The 25259-nt window shown below is 45.6% G+C and overlaps 1 long non-coding RNA gene across 2 annotated transcripts; it reads right to left on the minus strand.

Annotated features, from left to right (window-relative positions):
• Positions 1-559: 559 nt before the first annotated feature.
• Positions 560-11706, minus strand: LOC115070381. Of its 2 annotated transcripts, none has more exons than XR_003849546.1 (4): positions 11625-11706; positions 3602-3642; positions 2724-2808; positions 560-913 (listed from the first exon to the last, which is right to left on the minus strand). It is a non-coding gene; the product is annotated as an uncharacterized LOC115070381 (long non-coding RNA). The 2 variants fall into 2 exon arrangements; XR_003849545.1 differs by having other exon boundaries at positions 3587-3642.
• Between the last annotated feature and the right edge of the window lie 13553 nt (positions 11707-25259).

Below are 25259 nucleotides of genomic sequence, written 5' to 3' on the forward strand. Positions count from 1 at the left end.
ACGCCTTCTCAGGTGACTTCAGGCTATTTCAGGTTCACACTGAAGCTCCCTGCACTCTATCATCACGTATTTTTATATTAATTAGCAGCCATGACTCTATAGCTCAGAGATTAGCACACTGATCTTATAAATTATTAGCCAATATAATATGAAATGTCCAACCTCATTTAAAGCATTTTCTGATCCTGCCAGGAGTGGTGGTGCACGCCTAGTTTGAGGCCAGCCTGGTCTACATAGTGAGTTCCAGGCCAGCTGGGGCTACAGGGAGACCCTGTGTCAAAAAGACCAAAAAAAAAAATTTTTCTGATCCTTTTCCCAAGGCTATTTTTCCAAGTCCCCAGTTGAAAACATTTAGTTATAGAAACCATCACTTTGAACTTCCAGCCACACTACTGCTGCCACAGCCTCGGCTCAGATAAAGGATGTGTTTGGGTTTTGTATTTGGCTTTTTTGAGATGAGGTCTTGTCATGTAGCCCAGGCTAGCCACACGCTCATAATTGTCAAGTGAAGGGATTCACAGGCATGTGCCACCATCCTAGCAAGTCTCAAATGAGAAAGTCCAAAAATTGCTCCGTTTATTTCAAGTGTAAAGCACCATCATGAGCTGCTCTTAATTAACTCCACTTGTTAATTCCCAAGAGCAGTTCTGCCATCACTAAAACGCCACATTCATCACATCGCACTACTATACTGGACAAAAATGGAATCTTGCTGGAATTACTGACCTCCAGCTTTGGTAATTCTATCCCTCAAGGCCTGCAGTCCACCCACAAAAGATGGACTACAGGCTCTGCAGGGAAAGAGGTTGTCGCGGCTGTCACAGTCTTCAGTGCATTACAATCAGGTCGAATTTTACTCCGCACATCTCCCAATGCAACTAAGCATTATGTCAGTTTTTTTCTTGCAACCATTCTGAAAATAAATAGAACCATCCTTTTAATAACTTTTCATGTCCTTTTTAATAGTACTTAAACTATTAGTGCATATAGTCAAATCAGGTCAATAAAGTTGTTTATAAAGTACTATGTAAACTTTTATACTGTTTCCAGCAGTATGGAAGACCTTTGTTTGATCTAAACACTTACTTATGGACAAATTTAAGATCACATCCCCTGCCCCCTTGTACTTAAAAGACTGGATCTAGACTGGCTGGACTCATCATTTGAAAGATTTTGTGTGTGTGTGTGTGTGTGTGTGTGTGTGTGTGTGTGTGTGTGTATGCCCTTGAAGGCCATAAGAAGGAACTGAATCCCCTGGAACTGGACTTGCAGGCAGTTGTGAGCCTCCCAGTATGGGTGCTGGGATTCGAACTCAGGTTTTCTGCAAGAGTAGCAAGCACTCACTTTTTTTTTTAATTTTTGATTTTTTGGTCTTTTTGAGACAGGGTCTCCCTGTAGCCCCAGCTGGCCTGGAACTCACTTTGTAGACGAGGCTGGCCTTGTACTTACAGAGATCCGCCTGCCTCTGCCTCCCCAGTACTGAGATTAAAGGCGTATGCCACCATGCCCAGCAAGCAGCAAGCACTCTTAACTGCTGAACCATCTTTTCAGCCCCAGACCAGTCATTTTATAACAGTGATTGCAGCTGCCATTTACTTGATACCTAGTAATTTTTTCAGTACTCTCTTAAGCATGGGAACATAGACTATTTTCTGTAAACGTTACAGTGATCCCATGATGCAATAGTGCTGCTGCCTCCAATTACAAATCAGGAGCCCCTGCTCAGCTACTGAGGTGAGTCTTGTATTTGGTTTGTATCTGGTCTCTTAGGAGGAAAGGGAAAGAAAACTTTATTCCAAAGTCACATGTTGCAGAATTACTATTAATCAGTAGACTTCAGATGGACATAATTGGTTTGAAAGGAAGTACCTTTCAACAATTTACCCCTTAATCTTACAAATTACTAAAGTATAGCCAGGCATGGTGGTGCACACCTTAAATCCCAGCACTTAGGGAGGCTGAGGCAGATGGATCTGTCAGTTCAAAGACAACCTGATCTATATAGCAAGTTCCAGGTCAGCTGGGGCTATAGGGAGACCCTGTCTCAAAAAGACAAAAAAAGATTGCTAAAGTATATTTTGCCAACCAACGGTCCAAATCTTCTAATTCTGGCCGAAGTCAATTTGTTCGTTTCATGCACTGTTTGCCGACTCGGTAGCAGTTTGGTGCTGACCAGTGACCTCTGCATTCCCTTCCTGTGTTCTCACACCTACCTCAGGAGTCACAGCACAGCAATGCTGAATTCCATTCCAAAAGGAGATAGATTTTCATGTGTATCACTACATGTCTGCCTTCTTCTGCGTATGCCCATCTATGTTGGCTGTACAGGGCAAATTCTTTTTAAGAAACAGAAAATTGGTTTGTCCAAAACCACAGCCTCTGTCATTTAAAAGCTTTCAAGTGCAATTTGGTATTTTCAGAGTATCTTAATTGCTTGAAGTACCTTTTCGAAACTAGATGCCACAGCACAGGACGGCTCTGTTTGTCAAAGGGCACCTGGAGTTAGAGGTTGAACTGGCACTGAAACTGTGCTGTTAAATCCCAGATTGCCCATCTGTTCCCTCATCTACCCAGCAACATAGATGGACAAGGGTTTAAATAAACAGAGAGCTCCACATGTGCGTCAGTGCAGCTAGCTTCCTCACTCATCTTTCCCTTTGAACACACGCTATCGCTGCCACACTGTACCACTAGTCATACACAATCAGACGGTGATGTGGTACCTGGAAGGGCTGTCCCTGGCAGAGGATGACACAGTGCAACATGCTGGTCTGGTGGCTCTTTTTTGTGTGGGTTTCAGCATTTGATCTATGGGGCAGAAAAGAGAATGAGATTGACAGATTTTTTTTAATTCTTAATATAGGTATCATAGGGGCCGGAGAGATGCTCAGTGGTTAAGAGAACTGGCTGCTCTTGCAGAGGATCCAGGTTCAATTCCTAGCACCATGGCAGCTAACAACCATCCATAACTCCAGTTCCAGGGGATCTGATGCTGTCTTCTGACCTTCTTGGGCATTGCATGACATGGGTTCACTTACATACATGCAGGCAATACACTCATACACGTAAAATAGAAATAATAATAATAATAAGTAAAATATTTAAAATATATACAGGTATCATAAAAGGGCACCAGATGCTGATGGCAAGAACACTGAGTCATTTTGTGTTTGTTTGTGATTTTGTCTTTGTTTTTGGCTTTGAGACAGGGTCTTGCTGTGTAGCTCAGGCTAGACATGAACTTGTGATTCTCCTCAGCCTCTAGAGAGCTAGAAACTAAGTTTTTCTTTTAACTAGTGATTAGTATTTATTTGTGGAAAGTTGCCACAAAGCCCCAGGTTTCTAGCATCTTCCAGCATAAGGCCTGGTTCCAAAGAGCAGAGTCCACCCCACTCTCCAAACCGAGGTACTCTGGGCTTACTTGTCTCCCCCAGCCTGTTCCAATGACTAATGGAACCGTTTCGATCCAGTGCTAACTTCTAAATTGGTGGCTCTGGAAGAACTCAGTGGGCTCTGAAAGGCTCCATGGGAAAGTTTACTCAACACAGTGAAATATGGGAAGTCCAGAGACAAGCTCATTACACACCTCCATAAAGCCCACCTTGTCCTGGTCTCGGCCTGGACTGCTGGGTGGATCACAACCTGTGGAAGTCCAGAAACAGATAACGCACATGTGACATCCACATCCATATTCCCAGTCTCTCTCTTTCCTCCCTCCCTCCTTCCCTTCCTCCTTCCCTCTCTACAAAAGTATCACAAACATGACAAACTTCAGAGAACTTGGCATTTTACATGTCGATAAACACTAGCTGCTTTTCCAACGGGCCTAGTGAATTCTGGGCTGAAGTGGCTTTTTGTGCAGAACGGAGTCTTTCAAAGACCGAAGGACACTGCAGAATGCTGTGTTCTTACACGGTCCTCTGGACAAGTGTGACTGATGGAGTAAACAGGCTCCAAATCCGTGCCCAGGGAATGGAAGAAAACCCCAGCATCTAATCCCACACCAAATTATGTCCAGATAGTTCCTCTAGCAAATTAAAGAGCAGTGTAAAAAGAAGCCTCTGAAAAGGGAGCGTGTTCTCATTTGCTTATCATCGTTCCATTTGTGAAATAAGGAATGTCAGTAAGAGATAACATTCCAGGCGCCTCCACAGACCGTCTTGTCTTAAGCCTCAACATGATGGGAAACTGTCACGATCAAATAGAATTTGACCTAATTATAAGAGTTGCTTTCCATCATGTTGGCGCTGACTAAAGGCTTAGTTCACGGCTGGGGAGTGCCCTGCCTCTGAGTGGCATTTACATGAATCCATCCTCCGTGGCTGACAGTACCGCTCAGTCGCAATGCACTGTCAGGTGTCTCTCATGCCAGAGCAGGCTCTTATGTGCAATTACGATCTAATTAAAGCCACTAATGTTTATTCCTTTGGGAAATAGAGTTATTCATAAACATCAGAACCTTTTATGTTTTCTGTCTACTATATAATTTACATTTTGTTTCTCACTGTGGACACTTATCTGGACTTATTTTCCTGCCATCCTAAAATAGAAAAGTACGCGATGGCAATGTTTTCAATGTAGCTATTTGCAGTTAAATTGAATAAAAAATGAATAATGTGTTTATTAAGAGCATCAGGAGTAGAGATGCGGCTCTTCTCATTATGTTACGGGACTGTTTCTGCTGAACTGCACGATATTAACAATTTTATAACATAAATAGTGCACTAAGTCTTGAAAATTCATAACATCTACAAGAACATACCTGCACTGGAAATTCTTCCATGGCATGGCGATCCCTTTTAAATCAATATGAGGAATAAATACGATACAAAGTTTTAAAATTTTCATTTTCCTGGAACATGTTTTCTTTCTTTTTTTTTTTTTTTTTTTTTTTTTAAGACGGTCTCCCTGTAGCCCCAGCTGCCTGGATTCTCTATGGAGACCAGGCTGGCCTCAAACTCACAGAGATCCGCCTGCCTCTGCCTCCCAAGTGCTGGGATCAAAGGCGTGTGCCACCATGCCTGGCCTTGTGTTTTCATTTTTTAAAGTGAGAACACATGCTTATATATTGCTATGCTGAACGCAATCTCTAAATACCAGAGGTCCCTAACCAAATATTACTTCTATTAGAAAAGAAATTACTTTTGGTGAGACAGGGTCTCAGTAAGTAAGCCAAGCTGGCCTCAAACTTAAGATCCTCCTGCCTCAGCTCCAAGTGCTGGTACCACAGTGCTATCCTACCACACGGACTTTAAACATTTTGTACTGTTTACACTGCACTGCACTTGCTTGCTACATAGACTTCAAATGACAAATAAGCAAAAATGTTAATGGACAGTGATTTTTTAGATTTTTTAATTTTTAATTATGGGAGGGTGCACATGTGAGTGCAGATGCCATGGAGACCAGGAGAGTGGGTCGGATTCCCTGGTGCTAGAGTTAACGGGTGGCTGTAAGCCTCCAGATGTGTGTGCTGGGAACTCGGCTGCCGGTATGTGCTCTTAACCACTGACCCTCCTCTCCAGCCCTCACTGCTTTGGGGGTTCACTGTGCCAGGCATTGGTTTAAATGTTGTATACTCCCCCATTCACTCTTCATGTCTGATTCAGACTGTCTTCTTTTAATAAAAGAGGAAGTTGGAGCACAGAAAAGTTAGGAATTTGCCAAGCCAACCAGCAGGTAAATGACCACACCAGTATACAAGTCCCCAAGTTTGACACAGTGCCCAGACGTCTGTCTTTTCCTGTGCTGTGCTCCCTAAATGTGTGGCTTCTCCTTTCAGAGCTGCAGGCACACAGTGCTGTCTCCAGGTTTCAAACCCTCCTGCTCTCCTTCAGTGAGATGCTTCCATGACACCACTGCAAGGCAGTTTTGCAAAAGTCTGTATTCAGATGCCAACAAGGTAGAAAACACATATATCTAGATGTGTCACTTAAACTGCCCCAGCCTCAATTCCTTCACTGTAAAATGGTTCCTACCTCATAGAATTGTTGATAACTAAAGGAGCAATGTGTTAAAACACTTCAATGTCTAGCCTGTATCAGAGGTCTGATAACTATGGCTGATAATTATGGCTTTAAGTTCAAGGACAAGCCATAGGTAATTCTATTCTAATCACAAGGAAAGGCATTTCCCCAAACTCTTAAGTGAAACACAAATTCACATTTCATACAAGTTTGTGTTGGCTTTTATTTTGCTTTGTTTACACACTAAAAGAAGAATTTTGTGGGAATGATCTATTAAAGGAATAACAAAGATCTCAGCTGGGGCTGGAGAGGTGGCTCAGCGCTTAAGAGCACTTGCTGTTCTTGTAGAAGACCTGGGTTTGGTTCCTAACACCCATGTTGGCTGGCTCACAACTGTGGGTTACTCCAGTTCCAGGGGATCTGACACTCTCATCTCACCTTCACAGGCACTACACACAGGTGGTGGTACACTTACATACATGCAAGCAAAACATATATATAAAATAAAATAATCAACAAAATACTTTTTAAAAGGAAATACATCCTAAATTGAATTTTTTTTTTTTAAGACAGGGTCTCTCTGTAGCCCCAGCTGGCCTGGAACTCACTATGACATAGGCCAAACTGGCCTTGAACTGACAGAGATCCACCTGCCTCTGCCTCCCGAGTGCTGGGATTAAAGACATGTGCCACCATGCCCAGCTATTTATTTATTTTTGTTCTATTTTATGTGTATGGGTATTTCACCTGCATGTATGTAAGGGCACAACACATACATGCAATACCAAGGAGGGCCAGAAGAGGGTGTTGTTCCCAAGGAACTGGAGTTACAGATGTGCTAGGAACCAAACCTAGGTAGTCTGCTAGAGCAGCCAGTGCTTTTAACCACTGACCCATCTCTCGAAAATTTTTTCTCTAAAAAATTTTTTTAATTTTAAGGCCTCAAGCTGCATAAGCTTTAAGTTAGCTCCCACGAAGCCTAGCTCCACCATGGCCATAATGTGCAATAAGAGGTTGATGAGCTATGTCCTCACTTCTCTCATACAGTCTACTGAAGAGCCAAAAAAAATTTTGCTCACTGAAAAAAAAAAAAAGAATAAGCCTTCTTTGGAAAAATTAAAAATGAAGGCAGGGGGGTATCAGAACCAAGGAAATTAATAAATGCTTTAAAACATCTGCTATTCTTTTTCACATGTCAACACAGTGGTCCACACCAACATTCATTTAGTTGTTTGCCTTTCAGGTCATCATGGTGGGTAAAGACTTTATCTTACCTGATCTTAAGTATGAAAGATACTAATCTAACCAGATTTAATTTTTTGGAATATATCCCTTACTTGAGAGAAAAAAGATGGAATTTTTTAATATTTTATTTATTAATTCTATTTTCTGTGTATGGGTGTATTACCCGTGTTGTGTAAGTGCACTCTTGTCGTACAGTGCCCAAAGAGGTCAGAAGAGGGTGTTGGATTCTCTGGAACTGGAGTTATGGACAGTTGTTAGCTACCATGTGGGTGCTGGGAATCGAACCCAGGTCCTCTGCATGAGCAGCCAGTGCTCTTAACAACTGATCCATCTCTCCAGCCCCAAGGATGGAAATTTTTAACTGGATAAAAACACAAATTACCCACTCACACACATATATAAAGCTCTGCTTTTCAGTTTGGGGAAGCTAACAGTAAGAACATTTCTCATACAGAATCTTTCAGTTCAGTTCTTTCAGTAAGGACTGCCCACCTCTATCACAGCGGCCATTGAACCCTAAAATTTCATCTCAAAGTTTTGATAAATATTTGTAATGGCCTTAAATGTCTTCAATCTGGGTGCTGGAGCGATGGCTCAATGGTTGAGAGCACTGACTGCTCTTGCAGAGGACCCAGGTTCAATTCCCAGCACCCATATGGTGGCTACGAACTGTCCTTAACTCCAGTTCCAGGGAACCCCGACGCCCTCTTCTGACCTCCGTGGCATTGCATGACATGGGTGCACTCACACACACTGAATTAATTTTGTAATGTCTTCATCCTGCCTAGAGGACCAAAGGCTGGTGCCCATCTGCAGACACTGGATCCTACCTACTGGGCATCATACGCTATGGAGAGCCCACGTTGGTTTGACAGTGGCAGCCACAGCAAGGGAACTACTTACGGAGCCCTGCGAGCCCCGTGGTCCGTAAAATATCGCTGAATCAGCCGGCACCGCGCTCGCTTCACCCCGGCGGGGAAACGCCTAGAGGACCAAAGGCTGGTGCCCATCTGCAGACACTGGATCCTACCTACTGGGCATCATACGCTATGGAGAGCCCACGTTGGTTTGACAGTGGCAGCCACAGCAAGGGAACTACTTACGGAGCCCTGCGAGCCCCGTGGTCCGTAAAATATCGCTGAATCAGCCGGCACCGCGCTCGCTTCACCCCGGCGGGGAAACGGGTGCTGAGCAGGTCACAGCGCTGAGTTGAGTGCGTTGAAGGCTGTAACCCCTTGCAGCAAGCAAGGGAACTGCGCGCCAAGTAAGTTTGTCATCCGGGAACTCCCCGGCCCGGGAGGTCAAGCCTGGGTCCCGGACGCCCTGTCCGAACCGCGGTGTTCTCGCGCCCCCCAGTGGCGGCTCTGCGCAATGGCGGGCTGCAGCTCCGCGTGTGCGGACCGGTCATGGCTTTTGCACTCTTGAGCAGACTTCCTCCCTGTGGTTAGGACTCAAAGTGGTACCTTTGGGCTCTCAATTCTGCCTTCCACTCTTGTCTTTGAAATCGTAAGTCACGTGTTGGGCCCAGCCTGGATAGCTGAGCCAGGAAAAGCACTTAAGGCCAATCCCGAAGATCTGAGTTCAGTTCCCAGGATCCTCATGGTGGAGGCTAGAATTGAGTCCCACGAGATGGCCTCTAACCTCCGCACGTGCACGTGTGCTGTGGATTGTGCGTGTGCACACAAAATTTATTTTACGTGTATGAGTGTATTGCCTACATGTATGTAAGTGCACCACGTCATGCAGGGCCAGTGGAGTACAAGAGGGCGGCGGATCCCCTGGAACTGGAGTTATGATGGTTGATAGCCACAATGTGGGTGCTGGGATTCAAACCCGGGTCATCTGCAAGAACAACCAGTGTTCTTAACAGCTGAACCATCTCTCCAGCCCCCCAAATTAATTTTTTAATCTTAAAAAAAGAAAATTAGTTGTAATAAAAATTTTCACAACTCATTATTTCATATTCTGTCCTGAGTTTGTGGTTACTTTTGCTGAGGAAATACTGAATACAATTTTATTTGTTTATATATTGGTATTTTAGAAATTAGAAAGTTTGGGGCTGGAGAGATGGCTCAGCTGTTAAGAGCACTGGTTGTTCTTGCAGATGACTCGGGTTCGATTCCCAGCACCACCTGGCAGCTTAGGATAGCTAACAACTATCTGTAAGTCGTTCCAGGAGCTCTGACACCCTTTTCTGACCTCCACAGGCATTGCACGACACGGGTGCACTTATATACATGCAGGCAACACTCATATACATAAAATAAAAATAATTAAAATAAAGCGTTTTTTAAAAAGGAAGTTTTCGCCAGGCGTGGTGGCACATGCCTTTAATCCCAGCACTCGGGAGGCAGAGGCAGGCAGATCTCTGTGAGTTCAACACCAGCCTGGTCTACAAAGTGAGTTCCAGGACAGCTGGGGCTACAGGGAGACCCTTTCTCAAAAAAAAAAAAACAAAAAAAATTAAAAACAAAAAAAATTAAAAAGGAAGTTTTCCATATGTGGCAGTGGTGCATCTGTGATCCCAGCACTCAAGGCAGGACTGTTGTAGGTGCAAAGCTACCCTGGACCACATAGTGATCCCTGTCTCAAAACAGACAAAAAAAAAAAATTAATGAAGAAAGAGATCCAGGCATCAGATACAGCCTACGGGATGGCTGATTCTCGGTGGGAAGTGGCCTGCAAATTTTGCAGAACTGTCAGAAATCAAGTAACCAAGGGACAGTTGGAGAACCTGAGATCCCGTGGTTAAGCACAACAGCTTCGACTGGTCTTACTGCCACGGAGGTGGAGCAGTGTCATGATTGACAGGACCACTCAGCACTAGTCAGGCCCATGGGCAGGAAGGGCAAAAGGAAGGACTGGCAGCCACTCTGCGGCAGTTCTCCTGAGAAGAGCCTGCGTGCTGTCCACATTCACACTGGGTAATGACAGATCACTGACTCCTGAATATTCAAAGGTGGTGGCCTTCTTTGATGACAGATTTGGTATGGAAACAAAGAATGAAGAGTCAAAGACGATTCTGAAAGTTTGACTTGAACAACCAAGAAATTCAATGTGCATCATTACCCATCATTTAAAATTTAAAAAGAAAGACCGGTATGGTGGCATGCCTGTATGTAGTCCCAGCACTTGGGAGGCAGAGGCAGGTGGAGCTCTGTGATTTCAAGGCCAGCCTGGTCTACATAGTGAGTTCCAGGACAGCTGGGGCTACAGGGAGACCCTGCTTCAAAAAGACAAAAAATAAAATTTAAAAAGAAAGCGAGGTGTGGTGGTGCACACCTGAGGGTCAGGAGCGCAGGTCGGCCTCAGCTCCATGATGGGTTTGAGGCCAGCCTGGAAGACCTGAGACACTATCTTTGGAAAAAGAGAGGGGGACTGGAGAGATGGCTCAGCAGTTAAGAGCACTGACTGCTCTTGCAGAGGATCGGGATTCCATTCCCAGCATGCACATGGCGGCTATCAACTGTCTTAACTCCAGTTCCAGGGGAGCCAACATCCTCTTCTGGCCTCCACAGGCATTGCATGACATGAGTATACTTACATACATGCAGGCAAAACACTCAAAACACATAAAAATAAATAAGCCGGGCATGGTGGCGCACACCTTTAATCCCAGGACTCAGGAGGCAGAGGCTGGGGGATCTCTGTGAGTTCGAGGCCAGCCTGGTCTCCATAGTGAATCCAGGCTAGCTAGGGCTACAGGAAGACCCTGTCTCAAAAAGACATAAATAAATAATAAATAAATAAATAAATAAATATTTTTAAACAATTAATAAAATAAAAATAAATCCTTTTATAAAACTATAAAAATAAAATGTCAATACACTAAAAAATAGTTTTAGTACACACATGGAGACTGGACATTTTTGGCTGACTAGAAAATTGCATGCTTTCAATATTCAAACAAGGAGAGAAATGAGAAGCCATCAAGAAAATGAAAGCTTGGGGAATGAAATCTGCGCACACCAGGGCTTGTCGAGACAGAGCACAGTTCCAGAACTATCCATCACCACAGCCCTGCTCTGCACCCTTTGTCCTCCGCTGAGGAATGGCTTGCATCCCAAATGTGTGTGAAACCATCTTTTAAAACTCAGTATACATTATTCTCAGAGAAATGACATCAGACACAATGTAGAACAACCCCCAAAAGGCCTCTTAGCCCACCCGTAGGTGAATGACGTGGTTGTCGACAGGCTCACAGAGACCCACATCAACAGCTGACAGCATGGCTTTCAGGAAAAACTAAGGCCCACTTCCTCCCAAACACATCCCTGCTTGTTTCCCCAACACGGGGTAGGAGAAGGTAGATTCTCCCCAGCCAGAGACTACAGTGGTACTAGAGCCCCTCGAAGGAAATGCAGTCAGTCAAAAGCATCTCACAGGTCCAGCCCTCCCTTTCCCCCAGCAAACCTCTAGCTAGGAGGTCTCCACGATAACCAGAAACAAAGGAAGTCCTGGACAGAGGCAGAAGCTGCAGTGATCAGAACTTTGATTCCCCCAAGCATGGCTGCGAAGAGGAAGTAGAACAGCCAGGCCCGATCAATGAATTCTGGGGTCAAGGGCCTGAGGTAAGCTTTTGAGTTCAACGTTCAATCAAAGTCTGTCTGAGTCATGGTAAATAAATATTACCAACTAGAGGTCCGGGGATAATTAGACTCTCTTTACCTGGAGCAGAAGAACCCAAGGACACATTATTAGGCCAGGGAGGCCCATTGGCCTGCCATGCACAGCACAGGCTTGTGGGTAAATGGGCTTCCTCTTCATGCTCTACAACGCCCTTGGGAGACAAATGGGCGACAGGAGCAGTTCCTCCCATTTTTCACGAGGAGGAAATGAAGCCCAGGAAGGCTAAGTGGCAGAATTCCAGAATGTTCTTCAAAAAGTAACAGGGTAACCTTCCAAAGCTAGCCCCTTCCTTCTGGAGGTGGAGGCCCTGCCAGCCACGTGATACAGTCCTGTGAGTGGAGACTTGTCAGGAAGGCTTGTGGGATTTGTTGATGAAGAACTGCTCAGTTCTCATGGGGGAAAAAGTCGTTTATAACTGTGACATTTTCCAACTGTTCAACCCTCTGCATAGCTAATTAAGCTTCCTGGGGCTTTTCGGAGATTTTTCTTGACTATTTGAATTGGTGATGAATCACCCAGGATATTTCCTCTGATGACACGTGAATTTAAATCCTCTTCCTGCTGGCGTTTTTCCTCTCTACTTCTCTCCCAATTAGCTGGACTACGCCAAAGGAATACTGATGTCCAGTCTCATCTGTAGCAACTCCCTTTCATATAATCTTACACATTCATTTAGACATGCCACGGTCATTATATAACTGAAGAAAATATGCTCTCACCGAGTCTACTCTGTTCTACTGAACTGGAGGTGGTGATACCCCATGTGATCCCTGCACATGGACAGCTGAGGCAGGAGGACTGTAGTGAGTTCAAGGCTAGCCTGGGCTACATAGTGAGCTACAGTCTCACAGAACAAGTCAGGCACGGTGGCGCACAATTTTAATCCCAGCACTTGGGAGGCAAAGGCAGGTGGACCTCTGTGAGTTCAAGCCCAGCCTGGTCTGCATAGAGAATTCCAGGTCAGCCAGGGCTATATAGTGAAGCACTGTTTGAAAAAGAAAAGTAAAATCTCTGTGAATTATAGTTTTTATGTGAACTCACTTTTTCTATCACAAACGAACTTCTTAGGAATCTCTTTAAGATCAAGGAAGTTGGACTAGGGAAAGGGCCAGCAGTTAAGGTACTTGTCCAGCAGGGAGGTGTGGATTCCCCAGAGCAGGCTGGCCAGTGAGACCCACCATATTGGTGAGCTCTGGCTTTGATTGAGAGACCCTGCGTCAAGTGAATAAGAGCTCAGGGAAGATTCTCAACATCAACCCCAGGCCTCCACACGCACACAAATCACCTGCATGTGAGCGAGTGCGAGCACACACATGCACACACATACAGACACACAAATGAAAGGAGAAAAAAATCAAAGATGTTTCCTTTGAAAAGATGACAAATTCACAACAGAAAATGCAGCATAGGAACAAGGCCTTCCATCCACCCCCCACGCACTGAGTGCTACACAGCATGCTGCTGTTCCGGAATGTTCCTCAACCTACGGAAAAGAGTCACACTTTGAACATGTAAGCTTTTAAAACTTCCCTCCTGGAGAGGAGAGGCCAGCCTCCTCTGGGCATTCGTAGCCCCAGGGCAGGCCCTTAAGGTTCACAGTCTCCTGGAATAATTAGCTACAGGTACCATGGGGAAGAACAGGGAAGGACAGGCCATTGCCCTGCTGAGCTGCAGTCCCCACATGTCCCCATGCCATTCAGAATGTGTGAACCACACGGGCAAACAGATGAAAGCCACAGGTGTCCACACAGGGTCAGAGACCAGCAGCAGAGAGTGAAGGGCACGTGGTAGGACCAGGGACCAGGGACCGGAGGAGCAGGACAAGCTTGTCTCCTGGAAGTCTGTGCCGCTTTCTCCACACACAGCTAACCCCCAAACCTGAAAAGTGTATCTACAAATAAAAAGCGCATTTTGTTCTGGAGGCATTTGCCATCAACCCGGGGGCAGTCACCCACGGACACAGGGCTGCCAGCCTCTGAAATATGCCAGTGGAGGTGATGAGGAAGAGGAGCTCACTGGAAAGAGGCGGTGGCTGTCACAGGCAGCAGCCCCTGCGGTAAGGGTAGGAGGACCCCAGAGCTGGAGAGGTGATACACACGATACCAGTGACCTAGCAAGAATAAATAAAGCCAGGGAAACTGTTTGTTTCAATGTGTAGGTGAGGTTTTAGTCCCTGGGCTTCTCCCATTATCTTTCCTTCTATAAAGCCCTATATGTGTGCTGTGTGCCTGTGGCTGTTGGAGAAATGAACGGAATGTGGTCAGCTCCTCACTACTCCTGCCCCAGTCTTCATCACTGCTGGGTTAACATGCTTGCTTAAACCACCTGGAATTGGGCACAGGCCTTTAATCCCAGCACTCAAGACGCAGAGACAAGTGGATCTCTGTGAAATTGAAACCAGCTTGGTCTACACAGTGAGTTCCAGGTGAGCTGGGGCTACAGGGAGACCCTGTCTCAAAACAGAAAGAAAACTATTTGGAATCATAAAAAACATCAAGGACTGAAGCTATGTCAAAAAATATTGAAGTGAAGAGATAAACACAGCAAATTGCTAAGCTAAAAACATAGCAGGGAGTTGGAAAGATGGCTCAGTGGTTAACTGCTGTTGCACTGGACCTAAGTTCAGTTCTCAACACCCATGTCAGGCAGCTTACAACTGTCTGTAACTTCAACTCCAGGATATCTGATGCCCTCTTCTGGCCTCTGCAACCACCTGCACTCACACACTTGTGCACAGGCACACACAATTTGAAAATAAGATAAATATTTTTTCAAAAAGCATAGCAGGCTGGGTATGGTGGCACACGCCTTTAATCCCAGCACTTGGGAGGCAGAGGCAGGCGGATCCTGGTGAATTTGAGGCCAGCCTGGTCTACATAGTGAGTTCCAGGATAGCTGGGGCTACAGGGAGACCCTGTCTCAAAAAGACAAAATTAAAAAAGCATAGCAGGCTGAGCATGCCAGTACAGGCCTGTGGTCCCAGCACTCAGGAGGCTAAAGCAGGAGGGTCATGAATTTTGCTTGTCAGGCTGAGCTATACAGTGAGAGTCTTTCTCAAAACGGCTAATGGCTGGGACTGTAGGTCAGTAGTAGAGCATTTGCCTACCATGGGCGAAGCCTCTGGGTTCCATCCCCAGAACCGCAAAAATGAACAGGTTTTTTTAAAGTACATAACATATCCACAGCATATGTCACCTAGTTAAATTATGTATTCATTCACTTCTTCCACAGGTGTGTGTGTGTGTGTGTGTTGGTCTTTTTGAGACAGGGTCTCTCTCTGTAGCCCCAACTGGCCTGGAACTTTTTTTTATGTGTATAAGTATATTGCCTGCATGTGTGTAAGTGCATCTGTGTTTTACAATTCTAGAAGAAAGCATGGATCCCCTAGAACTGGAGTTACAGATGGTTGTTAGCTGCCATGTGTGTGCTAAGAATCGAACCTCGGTCCTCTGTAAGAGCAGTTAGTGCTTTTAACCACTGAGCCATCTCTCCAGCCCCCTTCCACAGATGTTTATTGAGCATCTTGTATCCAGTCACTATTAGACCCACAAAGGTCCTTTGCTTCTGAGGATTAAAGGAGGAAGTTGCACAGTGAGAAGTGTGGCAATGAGTAGAAGGGATGATGTAAATGTATCTGACATATATCAATCCTTAATTATGTGAAGAAAACCAGCATAGAACAGGAAGGGGAGTTGGAAGTGGCAGATTGTACATGAGGTGCACCGAGCAAGTGTAGCTTTAAATAGGGGTCAGGAGAGGCAATTTTTAGAATGTGAAATCTGAGGCAAAATTAGGTGAGGGGAACACAGGAGCGAAGGGGTGCCACGTGCCTAGACAGCAGCACCTAGGCGGGCAATGTCCTAGTTAGCTTTGTCAAGTTGGCACAGCCCAGAATCATCTGAGAGGAAATCTACTGAGGAGCTGCCTAAATCAAATCAGGCCTGTCTGTGGGGGATTGTCACGATTGTTACTTTGAATGGGAAAAGAAGTGTGCCTGTGCATTAAATGTTGCTCTCTGTGTGTTTGAGATAATTTTCCTATGGCTGATTCTTGTACTTTACTATGCTTAGAACAACTAGAAGTCACCCTGTAATCTCAGCAGTGCCTTACTACTAAATACTGAAGTACACTGATAGAGATGGTGTATTAGTTACTTTTCTGTTGCTGTGACAGAAACACTGTGACCAAGGGAACTTATAAAAGGAGGAGTTTATTTAGTTTACAGTTCCAGAGGGACAAGAGTCCATCATGGCGGGGAGGCATGGTGGCAGAGGTGGCTGGAGGAGGAGAAGCTAAGCTCTCACAGCTTCAAGCAGGCACAGGAAGCAGAGAGTGACTGGAGATCCCACAAGGCTTATGGACTCTCTAAGCCTGCCCTCAGTGACCTGCTTCCTCCAGCATGGCCACACCTTCTAAGAGCTTCCAAAATAGCTCTACCAACTGAGGACAAAATGTCCAACTACTTGGGGCCTATGGGGGGCATTCGCATTCGAACCACCACAGGTGGTAAAATTAAAATGAAGAACACAAAAGGGCCGAAGCGGAGCCCTCAGTTACCTGGTGAAGCATCTGTTAACTATTGTGCCGGTGCCAGCTGAGGGTGTTTTAGCCCTTGCCTGCAATAGCTGTTTCTACGAACACACTGCCCATGAAAGGAATTTCCTGTAATGACTTACAGCACATACATATTTGTGTTGGAAGTCATGTAGGCTACAATCTGAACCCACTAACGCCGTGACTGCTAAGAAACGATGTGGGAAACCCTATAAAAGCTTATGGATTTCTGTAATTGGGACCCAGAACTCAGAGCGTTAGCTCATCTGGGCCCACTAAGATTATAAAAAATGAGTTCTCAACTCTCCAGGTGAGTGCCTGATTCTAACAAACTGATGTGCGGATGCCCAGTCCGCTGTGGAGCGCACCATCCCTGGGAAGGCATCCTTGGATTCTATGAGGAAGCTAGCTGAGCATGAGTCAGAGAGCAAGCCAGCAGCAGGGCTCCTCGTGGCTTCTGCTTGAGTTCCTCCCAACTGCTCTCGGTGGTGGGCTGTGACCCGGAAGAGACCAAATAACTTTCCTCCCCAAGGTACTTTTGGTCAGTGTTTTATCACAGAAGGAAATTAAAACAGGTAACAAATGCAGAAGACGTGTGCGGAGAGGCGCAGAGAAGTACGAACGGTCCAGGAAACGTGGCTCCTCGGGGCCGCAGCCTGAGCCCCCAAACTATGGCCTGTTGTCCTGTCAGCCCTTTGTTTACAGTACCCTTGCTTGGGAGAGTTAAAACCATAAGTCGAAACCACAGGCTTTCAACTGTGGACTACCAAGTTATCCCAGGCTGTGGGAACCTTTGACCTGCTTGATCCAGGACGAGCACCTCGTTGACATTCCGGGTAAGCTCAGACTCATTATAATCTCATTCATATGATTAAAAATGCACCAGTGTCTTGGCAAATCAGATCGTGCTTGAATTAGGGAAGAAAAGAGGTAGGACCCTCGTTCCTAGGACTCGCTTTTCTGTGAAAAGCTCTGACGACAGCATTCACACCACTCCCCTGAGAAGCCAGTCCTAGCAAAAATCCAAACCCAGACCTACCAGACAGGTGTCTTAGAGCATGGTGGACTGAATGCGGAATGTCCCCACAGGCACATGTGCATGTGCTGGTGCTGCTGCTTTCGGAGGCTGTGGGAGCAGGAGGTAGAGCCTCACTGGAGGAAGTGGGTCACAGGGGTAGGGGTGGGCCTTGAGGGTTATAGCCCAGCCCCACTTCCTGTCCCTAGCTGTCTTTCTGCACCACCACATGACTAGCTGCCTCCTGCTCCCCAGCCACTGACAGAAGCCTATCCCACTGCACTTTGCAAAGCATTTTTGACATCCTCATTGTAGCTGAAGGGGGCTGAGCCAACATCAGCCCTTCTGTGGATGTTGCAAACACTCCTGCATTCCCTCTTAAATCCTTTCCAACAGAGTTCTGTGTCATGCCTCCTCCCAATGTGTCATCCCCCTCCCCTTCCATGTATGTTCTCTCCCTTTTGGGGGTAACCCACCTAGTCCAGGTAGTGCTGCCTGCTGGAATGTTGACTGACCTTGTTGACTTGACCTTGGGCAGTTCTTGTGCAGGTGACCATAGCTGCAGTGAGTTCATGGTGCCTGGTGTTCCCTGAGCCTGGAGGGAAGGGGCTGATGAGATGTCCCATTCGGCTGAGTGTTCAACAATCCCTTGTTCTCGGCACTCTGTCCCCCATCCACATACCTAAGACTCTGGTTTTTGGTTTACACTTCATTGCTAGCCTATTGGGAATATTCGGAAATGCTTTCCAGCTCTGTGACACTTCTTTAAAGGATATTTATTAATTCTGTAAATTCTCAGGAAGCTTTCTGATAATGTAGCCTCCCAAATTGCCAAAAAGAAAGGTGGCAAGTGGGGTCGTGTTGCCATAGAGATTAGTCGGATATGTTAAAATGAGGCATCCCAACCCCAAAGGAAAACCAGCTGGCAGCAAATGTGGCTTAGACAGAGCACGGACAGGAAACACTGTGGGCTCAGGGGCTGTGACTGAGGCTGCTCATTCAAAGCCAAGGTAGAACGCACAGAGGTGTCTGCAGGGGAAAGGCCTGTTCTTTCCGTCACAGTAAAAGTAGCTGAAATCACACAAAGAAAGCAAATGACGAAACCCAAAATGTACTTCTTTGTCAGCAAACACTGTCAGGAGTCGTCATGAATAGGAAAGCTGAGTGTTGGGGACACTGCACCAGCTTGCCGTCCATTTAGATGAAGCACTGCTGGCCGCCTCTATCTCTAACGCCATGCAGAAGAGCATTTCCTGCATCCTGCTCACAGTAACAGTGAGATAAATCACACAAAGACTAGCCAGGCATGATTGCACACACCTTTTGTCTCAGGAGGCAGAGGCGGGTGGATCTCTGTGAGTTCAAGGCCAGCCTGCGCTACATAGTGAGTTCCAGGTCAGCTGGGGCTACAGGGAGACCGTGCTTCAAAAAGACAAAAAAAAAAGACGCACACACACACACACACACACACACACACACCACATACACACACACAACCTTTTGAGCACCACTTAAGCAAAAAATGAAACAATATTTTCACTCAATCGAAAATAATTTCTCAGAATAGAATATATGAAAATCTGTGGACACAGATCAGAGCTGTTTAACTCCCAAGTCAGAGTTCTGATAAAGTAGTCCACCTGACAGCCTGACACATGGTGTACATCTGTGATTCTAGCATTTTGGAAGTGGAGTAGGAGGATCAGGGGGTCAAGGTCATCCTCTGCTACATTGTGAGTTCAAGGCCGGCCTGGGCTACATAAGACCTTGTCCCAAAACACTGAAAAAGTATTCCACTTGAAAGGCTCCCTCTGTCCACAGACAGAAGCTGTGGCAAAGGTGGTGAAGGCAGAAGAAAGTCAAGTTTGTCATGGAGAGGTGAGCGTTTCCAACACACTTCAAAGATAAAAAGGCTCTTCACATTCCTTAGGAAGAGGAACTCGAAGCGGGTTTCCTGAGAAGCAGACTCTTCACAGAGCTGCAGGAGGCGGTGTTTTCACCAGGTGCTCAGGATCAGCCCTGGCAAGGTAGAGGAAAGTCGAACCCAGCACGCTCCCACCGCATGTCCTCAGCCTGTCTTTGAGGAATGCGGACAGAGAAATCACCGGCCAGCACTGACTTGCCTGTCAGCAGCGACGCTGGCCAGGACCTTTCATTATGTACATTCGTTTTATTATGTTTTATTACTCACTGACAAATTACGCATTTGTGTGGCACTATGTGATGCTATGATAGCAATGACACTAGAATTATTGATCAAGTTAGTGACTCTACCACATCATCTACTTAGCATTTCTTGGTGGTGAGAACATTTAAAATCTGTTCTTTTAACAATCTTGGTTTTTTGTTGGGTTGGTTGGTTTCTTGTTTACTTTGGTTGGTCGGAGGGTTGGTTTTGATGTTTTGTGGGGGGTTTGTTGTTGTTGTTTGAGACAGGGACTCACTACGTAGCCCTGGCTGGCCTGGAACTTGCTACGCAGATGAGGCTGGATTCAAACTCACAGAGATCTGCCTGCCTCTGCCTCCTAAGTCATGGGATTGAAGGTGTGTGCCACATGCCCGGCTTTTCTAACAATTTCAAAATAGATATTATTTTCACTATAGTCACTACCCTGTGCAAGAGATCACAATTTGTCTCTCCTACCTGAAACTATCTCCTTAGATCCGTGTTCCCTCTTCCTCTATCAACCCCACCCCACATCCTCTGGCAATGGCCTTTCTACTCTCCTGAGTCCTTTAGATCCCACATATAGGAAAAGTCACAAGTACTGTGGTTAGAATGTGAAATGCCCCCCCCAAACTCATGTGCTTGAACATTTGGTCCCAGCTTGTGATGCTGTTTTGAAGGTTGTGGAACCTTTGGGAGAGGGGGCATGGCTGGTGGAGGTGAGTGGAGGCAAGGCTTGAGAGTCTGCCTGCTTCCCGCTGGTGCTGTCTGCTTCTTGAACAGCCACGATGTAACAAACCAAACCACCAGTTCCCACCACCACAGACCAAGATGCTCCACCTACGGTGACTTCCGTGCCACAACAGTCTGTTCCTTCTGACCTGTGAGCCAAAATAAACCTCTCCCCCACATCAGCAGACGTTTAACCAAGCCGTGAAAAAGGTAACTAATACAGAGCACTGGCCTTTCTGTGCCTGGCCTGTCACTTAGCATAGCGAAAGTTCAAGCCTGAAGAGGATTCCATTGAATACACACACCTCTTTTCATTAGGCATTCATCAATTCGTTCATCAATTCATTGCTCCCATACTATAACGATCAGTGGGGGGAGGGGTGCAAGCATCTCTTCAACATACTGCTTTCCATTCCTTTGTACGTATATCCAGATTAGGACTGCTGGCTTACATAACAGTTCTTAGGTGTGTGGGTTTTTTTAAGTAACTCCATACTGCTTTCCATAATGGATGTACTAATTACATACATTCCCATCAACAATGTAAGGAGGTTATTGCAATGTGAGAGAGAGAGAGAGAGAGAGAGAGAGAGAGAGAACACAATGCAAAGGGTGCTGGCAGTGGACTCCCACTGATGAGCACTCAGAGCTCTTTGGTGCTTGTATAGCTTTTGCTATTTTTCTATAAAGTTAAACTGCTTTAAAACAACAGTTCAAAAAATCCTTTCAAAAATGGAGCTCAGGGGCTGGAGAGATGGCTCCATAGTTAAGAGCACTGGCTGTTCCTGCAGAGGACCTAGGTTTGGTTCCCAGTCCCCACATGGCAGCTATCTGTAACTCCAGTTCCAGTGGATCTGATGCCCTCTTCTGGCCTCCACAGGCATTGCATGACAGGGGTGCACTTACGTGCATTCAATACACCCATACACATAAAAATAAAGTAAAATAAAATATTTAAAATAAATCAAAAATTTTCAGTGTATATCTTTATTGAATTTTTGTGTATTTCATATAAAACATCTTAATTATCTTTCTCTCTCCTCCCCCACCCACAACCCCCCACTGGATTTCATGCATTCTCTCATATATGAAGGCCTATAGAGTTAAGTTTGTGTACCCAGAGGTCCCTCAGTACAGGATCATCCCCTGAAGTCTGTCAGCCTATCTAGAGTCTGTCCCTTAAAGAAGATCAACAGTCCCTGATTCAAGAGTAATCAGTTGTCAAAAGTTCCTTGGCTAAGGTTGGGGCCTGCTGCCCATTTCCCCAGCTCTATGCTGGGTTTTTATCTGAGTTTGCATGCTGACACCATTACTGTAAGTTCATATGAGCAAGTTCCCAGAAACCTGGAAGACTGTTTCCTTATGGTCATACACCTCTTCCCCTGGCTCTTACAGTCTTTCCTCACCCTCTTCCACAATGGTCTCAGCCATGGGTGAGGCTTAATACAGGAGTCCTGTCCAAGGACACACACTCTGCAGTCGTATTCTCTACACTTTGGTCAGCTGTGGCTTTCTGTGTGCATTGTACTCTGTTGTGTGAGGAAACCTCACTGATGAGAGTTGAGAGATGCATCACTATTCTCTCTACCCCCTGTTCTGTCATGTTCCATGAGCATTAGGTATAGAGATTCCATTGTAGGTGTCTCTTAGGGCTGGGCGTCTCTCAGCCCTTATTCTTCTATGTGTGTGACCAGTTGTGGGCTCTGTAATAGTCTCCATCTGTTGCAAAAAGAAGCTTCTTTGATGAGCGGTGAATGGTATATTTGTCTGTAGATATAAAGATTCATATTTACTGTACATTAAAAAATTAAATTTATGTAGGGATATGACAGAAGTAGGGTTTTCTCTAGGATCTATGACCTCTCCGGCCATGTGCATATAGCTATGTTTACAGTGCCACACGAGTTCCCTTCCATTGAGAGGGCTTTTAGTCCAATTAGGTAGCTGTTGATCATCCCCCAGACGACAGTGCCACTACTGCACCAATAGAGTTTACTGTGCTGGTCGATAGTGGTCATTAGGTTTTGAAGCTGGGGCTGGACCACTGATTGCTGCTCTCCCTTGGCAGCTTGCATAGTGTCCTCCAGAGCTATGAGAGCTAGACTTCAGGGAGGAGCTTCCAGGTCAGTTCCAGCTCCATTGTTCCAAGTCCTGTGTCTAAAGTATCTGTCTTCAGGAATAGGGTCTTACCTTCAAGTTCTGGGAGGTAATCAAGGGCTGTGGCAATAGCCTGTGCTGTTTTGGGAGTCTCTTGGACTACTCTGACCAACAACTCAAAGGGAGGTTCTCCTGCCTGTCACTGTGTTATCTATATAACTCTACACATGCATTCACAAGTATGTATTGTATGTACACACACACACACACGCACACACACAGTACTTATACTTTCAGTAGAACTTTGAACTAATATATTTCCCTCTGGTTTTTCACACCATCTGAGCATTATTTATCTCACCTCTGGAGCACCTCCTTTCCCTTTACCTCCATGGTTTCTTTCCATTTTCCTGGTTCTTATAGTCAGATGTCAGAAGAGACTGTTGGATCCCCTGGGACTGGAGTTATAGACAGTTGTTAGCTGCCATGTGGATGCTGGGATTCGAACCCAGGTCTTCTAAAGAACAGCCAGTGTTTTTAACCGCTGAGCCATCTCTCCAGCCCCTAAAGCAGGTGTTTACATCATCTCCTGACCTTGACATGTCCTTGTTACTTCACATTCTGGTTTTCATCTCCCTTCTTGGGGTCAATACAGTTTTAGCTGTGAGGTTCTTCCTCAGCTCTCCCTCCCTCCCCCACCCTCAATTTAAACACAAAAGGACAGTAAAGAATTATACTGGGCAGGCATTTTACTACACAGAAGGCTGAGGAAGGACGACTGCAAGCTCAAGGTCACATGTGCACAGGTTTATAATCCTGAGTATTCAACAAGCTAAGGCAAGAGGATCACAAAGTCAAGGCTTGCTGCTGTGAGTTTGAGACCAGCCTAGCCAACTTAGCAAGATCAACGCGTAAAATAAAAAGTAAAGAGAAGGCTAGGGGCTGGAGAGACACTCAGCACTTAGGAGCACTGGCTGCTCTTGCAGAGGACCTGGGTTCGAGTCCCAGCACCCACATGGCTGCTAACACCATCTGTAACTCAAGTTCCAGGGGAATCCAACATCCTCTTCTGACCTCCTTGGGCACTGCATGACCTGAACACACTTAAATACATGCAGGCAATACACTCATACACATAAAATAAAAATAATAAAACTTTTTTTAAAAAAGAGAGAGAGAGAAGGGGCCTGGTGTAGGAGCTGAGAACTCAGCAGACCGCCTGAGAGTGCCTGGATCCAGCCTCCATGTGGTGGTGAGCTTCCCCAAAGCATGCCATACCCAACCCCCTAACTAGAATTACTGAGGCCCATCCCATGGCCCCAGGGGTAGACCCACGCTACTGTAGGGCAGAGACCTTAGCAGAGGGCCTGAGTGCCTGATTTGGCCTCTTCCAGATATAGGGGCTAAGAACTCAGCAGACAGCTTTAGAGTGCCAAAATCAGGCCTCCCCTTAGCAAACTTCCCAAATTGTGCTCGGAGTTCTCACTAGTAGGGTCCAAAAGTGAGTGGACCTGAGTGGACCTAAGTGGGCCTGAGTGAACCTGAGTGGACCTGAGTGGACTGGAGTGGACCTGACTGGGCCTCACTGGACCTGAGTGGACCTGACTGGGCCTGACTGGGCCTGACTGGGCCTGAGTGGACCTGAGTAGACCTGAGTGGACTGGAGTGGACCTGACTAGAGTGGACGAGTGGGCCTGAGTGGAACTGAGTGGACCTGACTGGACCTGACTTGGGCTTCTGTGGAGCTCCTGAGTAGCTGATCTGAAGCCATTAGTTCCCTCCAAAATAAAATCTGAGAGAACGTGAAACCTGGACCAAGCAGCTTTACATACCCAATAAGAAAACAACCAAGGCCCACCGCCAATGTTACAAAAAGAAGCAGACTTCAACTCAACAAAGGAAGGCTTGAGTTTCATACCAGAATCACAACAAAAGAAATCCACATGCCAAAACTGCAACAGAAAAACAATAACGGAAAACCACAACAGCATGTTCCCACCAATGTCCACCATCCCAGAGAAGAGTTCCACAAGGAGAACCCCCAGAGATAACCCAGGACACAGAGTTTAAAAGGACAATCATAAACACGATTAAGAAAATCAATGAATTTAAAGAACACACAAATCAAAGAACTAAAAGAAGACAGGGATAAACTGCTGACTGAAGTCACAACAGAGAAACATTGAAGAAAAGTCAGGCTGAAATGAAGAAATGAAAAACTCAACAAGCCAACCTGAAACGACAGGGGAAAGCCTTCATAGCTAGAATGAATGAAATGGGAAACAGAATATCAACACTGGAGGATAAAGGTAAAGAATTGGACCCCTCAACCAAAGATTATGAAAAAAATTTTAAAACGCAGGAATGGAATATGCAGGAGGTGTGGGACACCATGAAAAGACCAACTTTACACATCATAGGCATAGAGGAAGGAGAAGAACTTCAGGTTAATGGTATTGACCAGATCTTAAACAGGATTATAGAAGAGAAATTCCCAAAATTAAGGAAAGACACCCCTATACAAATACAGAAAGCACATAGAACACCAAATAGACAGGACCAGGAAAGAAACTCCTGACATCACATCACAGTAAAAACACTAAATGTACAGAACAAAGAGAGAATACTGAAAGCTGCAAAAGAAAAACAGCTCACATGTAAAGGAAAACCCATCAGAATTACAGCTGACTTTTCAGTGCAAACTACGAAAGCCACAAAAGCCTGAACCAAAGCATTCCCAGTTCTAAATTATCATACATGCCAACCCAGAATACTTTACCCAGCAAAAATGTCTATTCTAGTTTAAGAGGAAAGAAAAATCTTCCAGGACATGAATAGGCTGAAAGAATACATG

Source organism: Nannospalax galili, unplaced genomic scaffold (assembly GCF_000622305.1).
Source record: "Nannospalax galili isolate Female #2095 unplaced genomic scaffold, S.galili_v1.0 scaffold215, whole genome shotgun sequence".
NCBI classification, from domain to species: Eukaryota; Metazoa; Chordata; class Mammalia; order Rodentia; family Spalacidae; genus Nannospalax; species Nannospalax galili.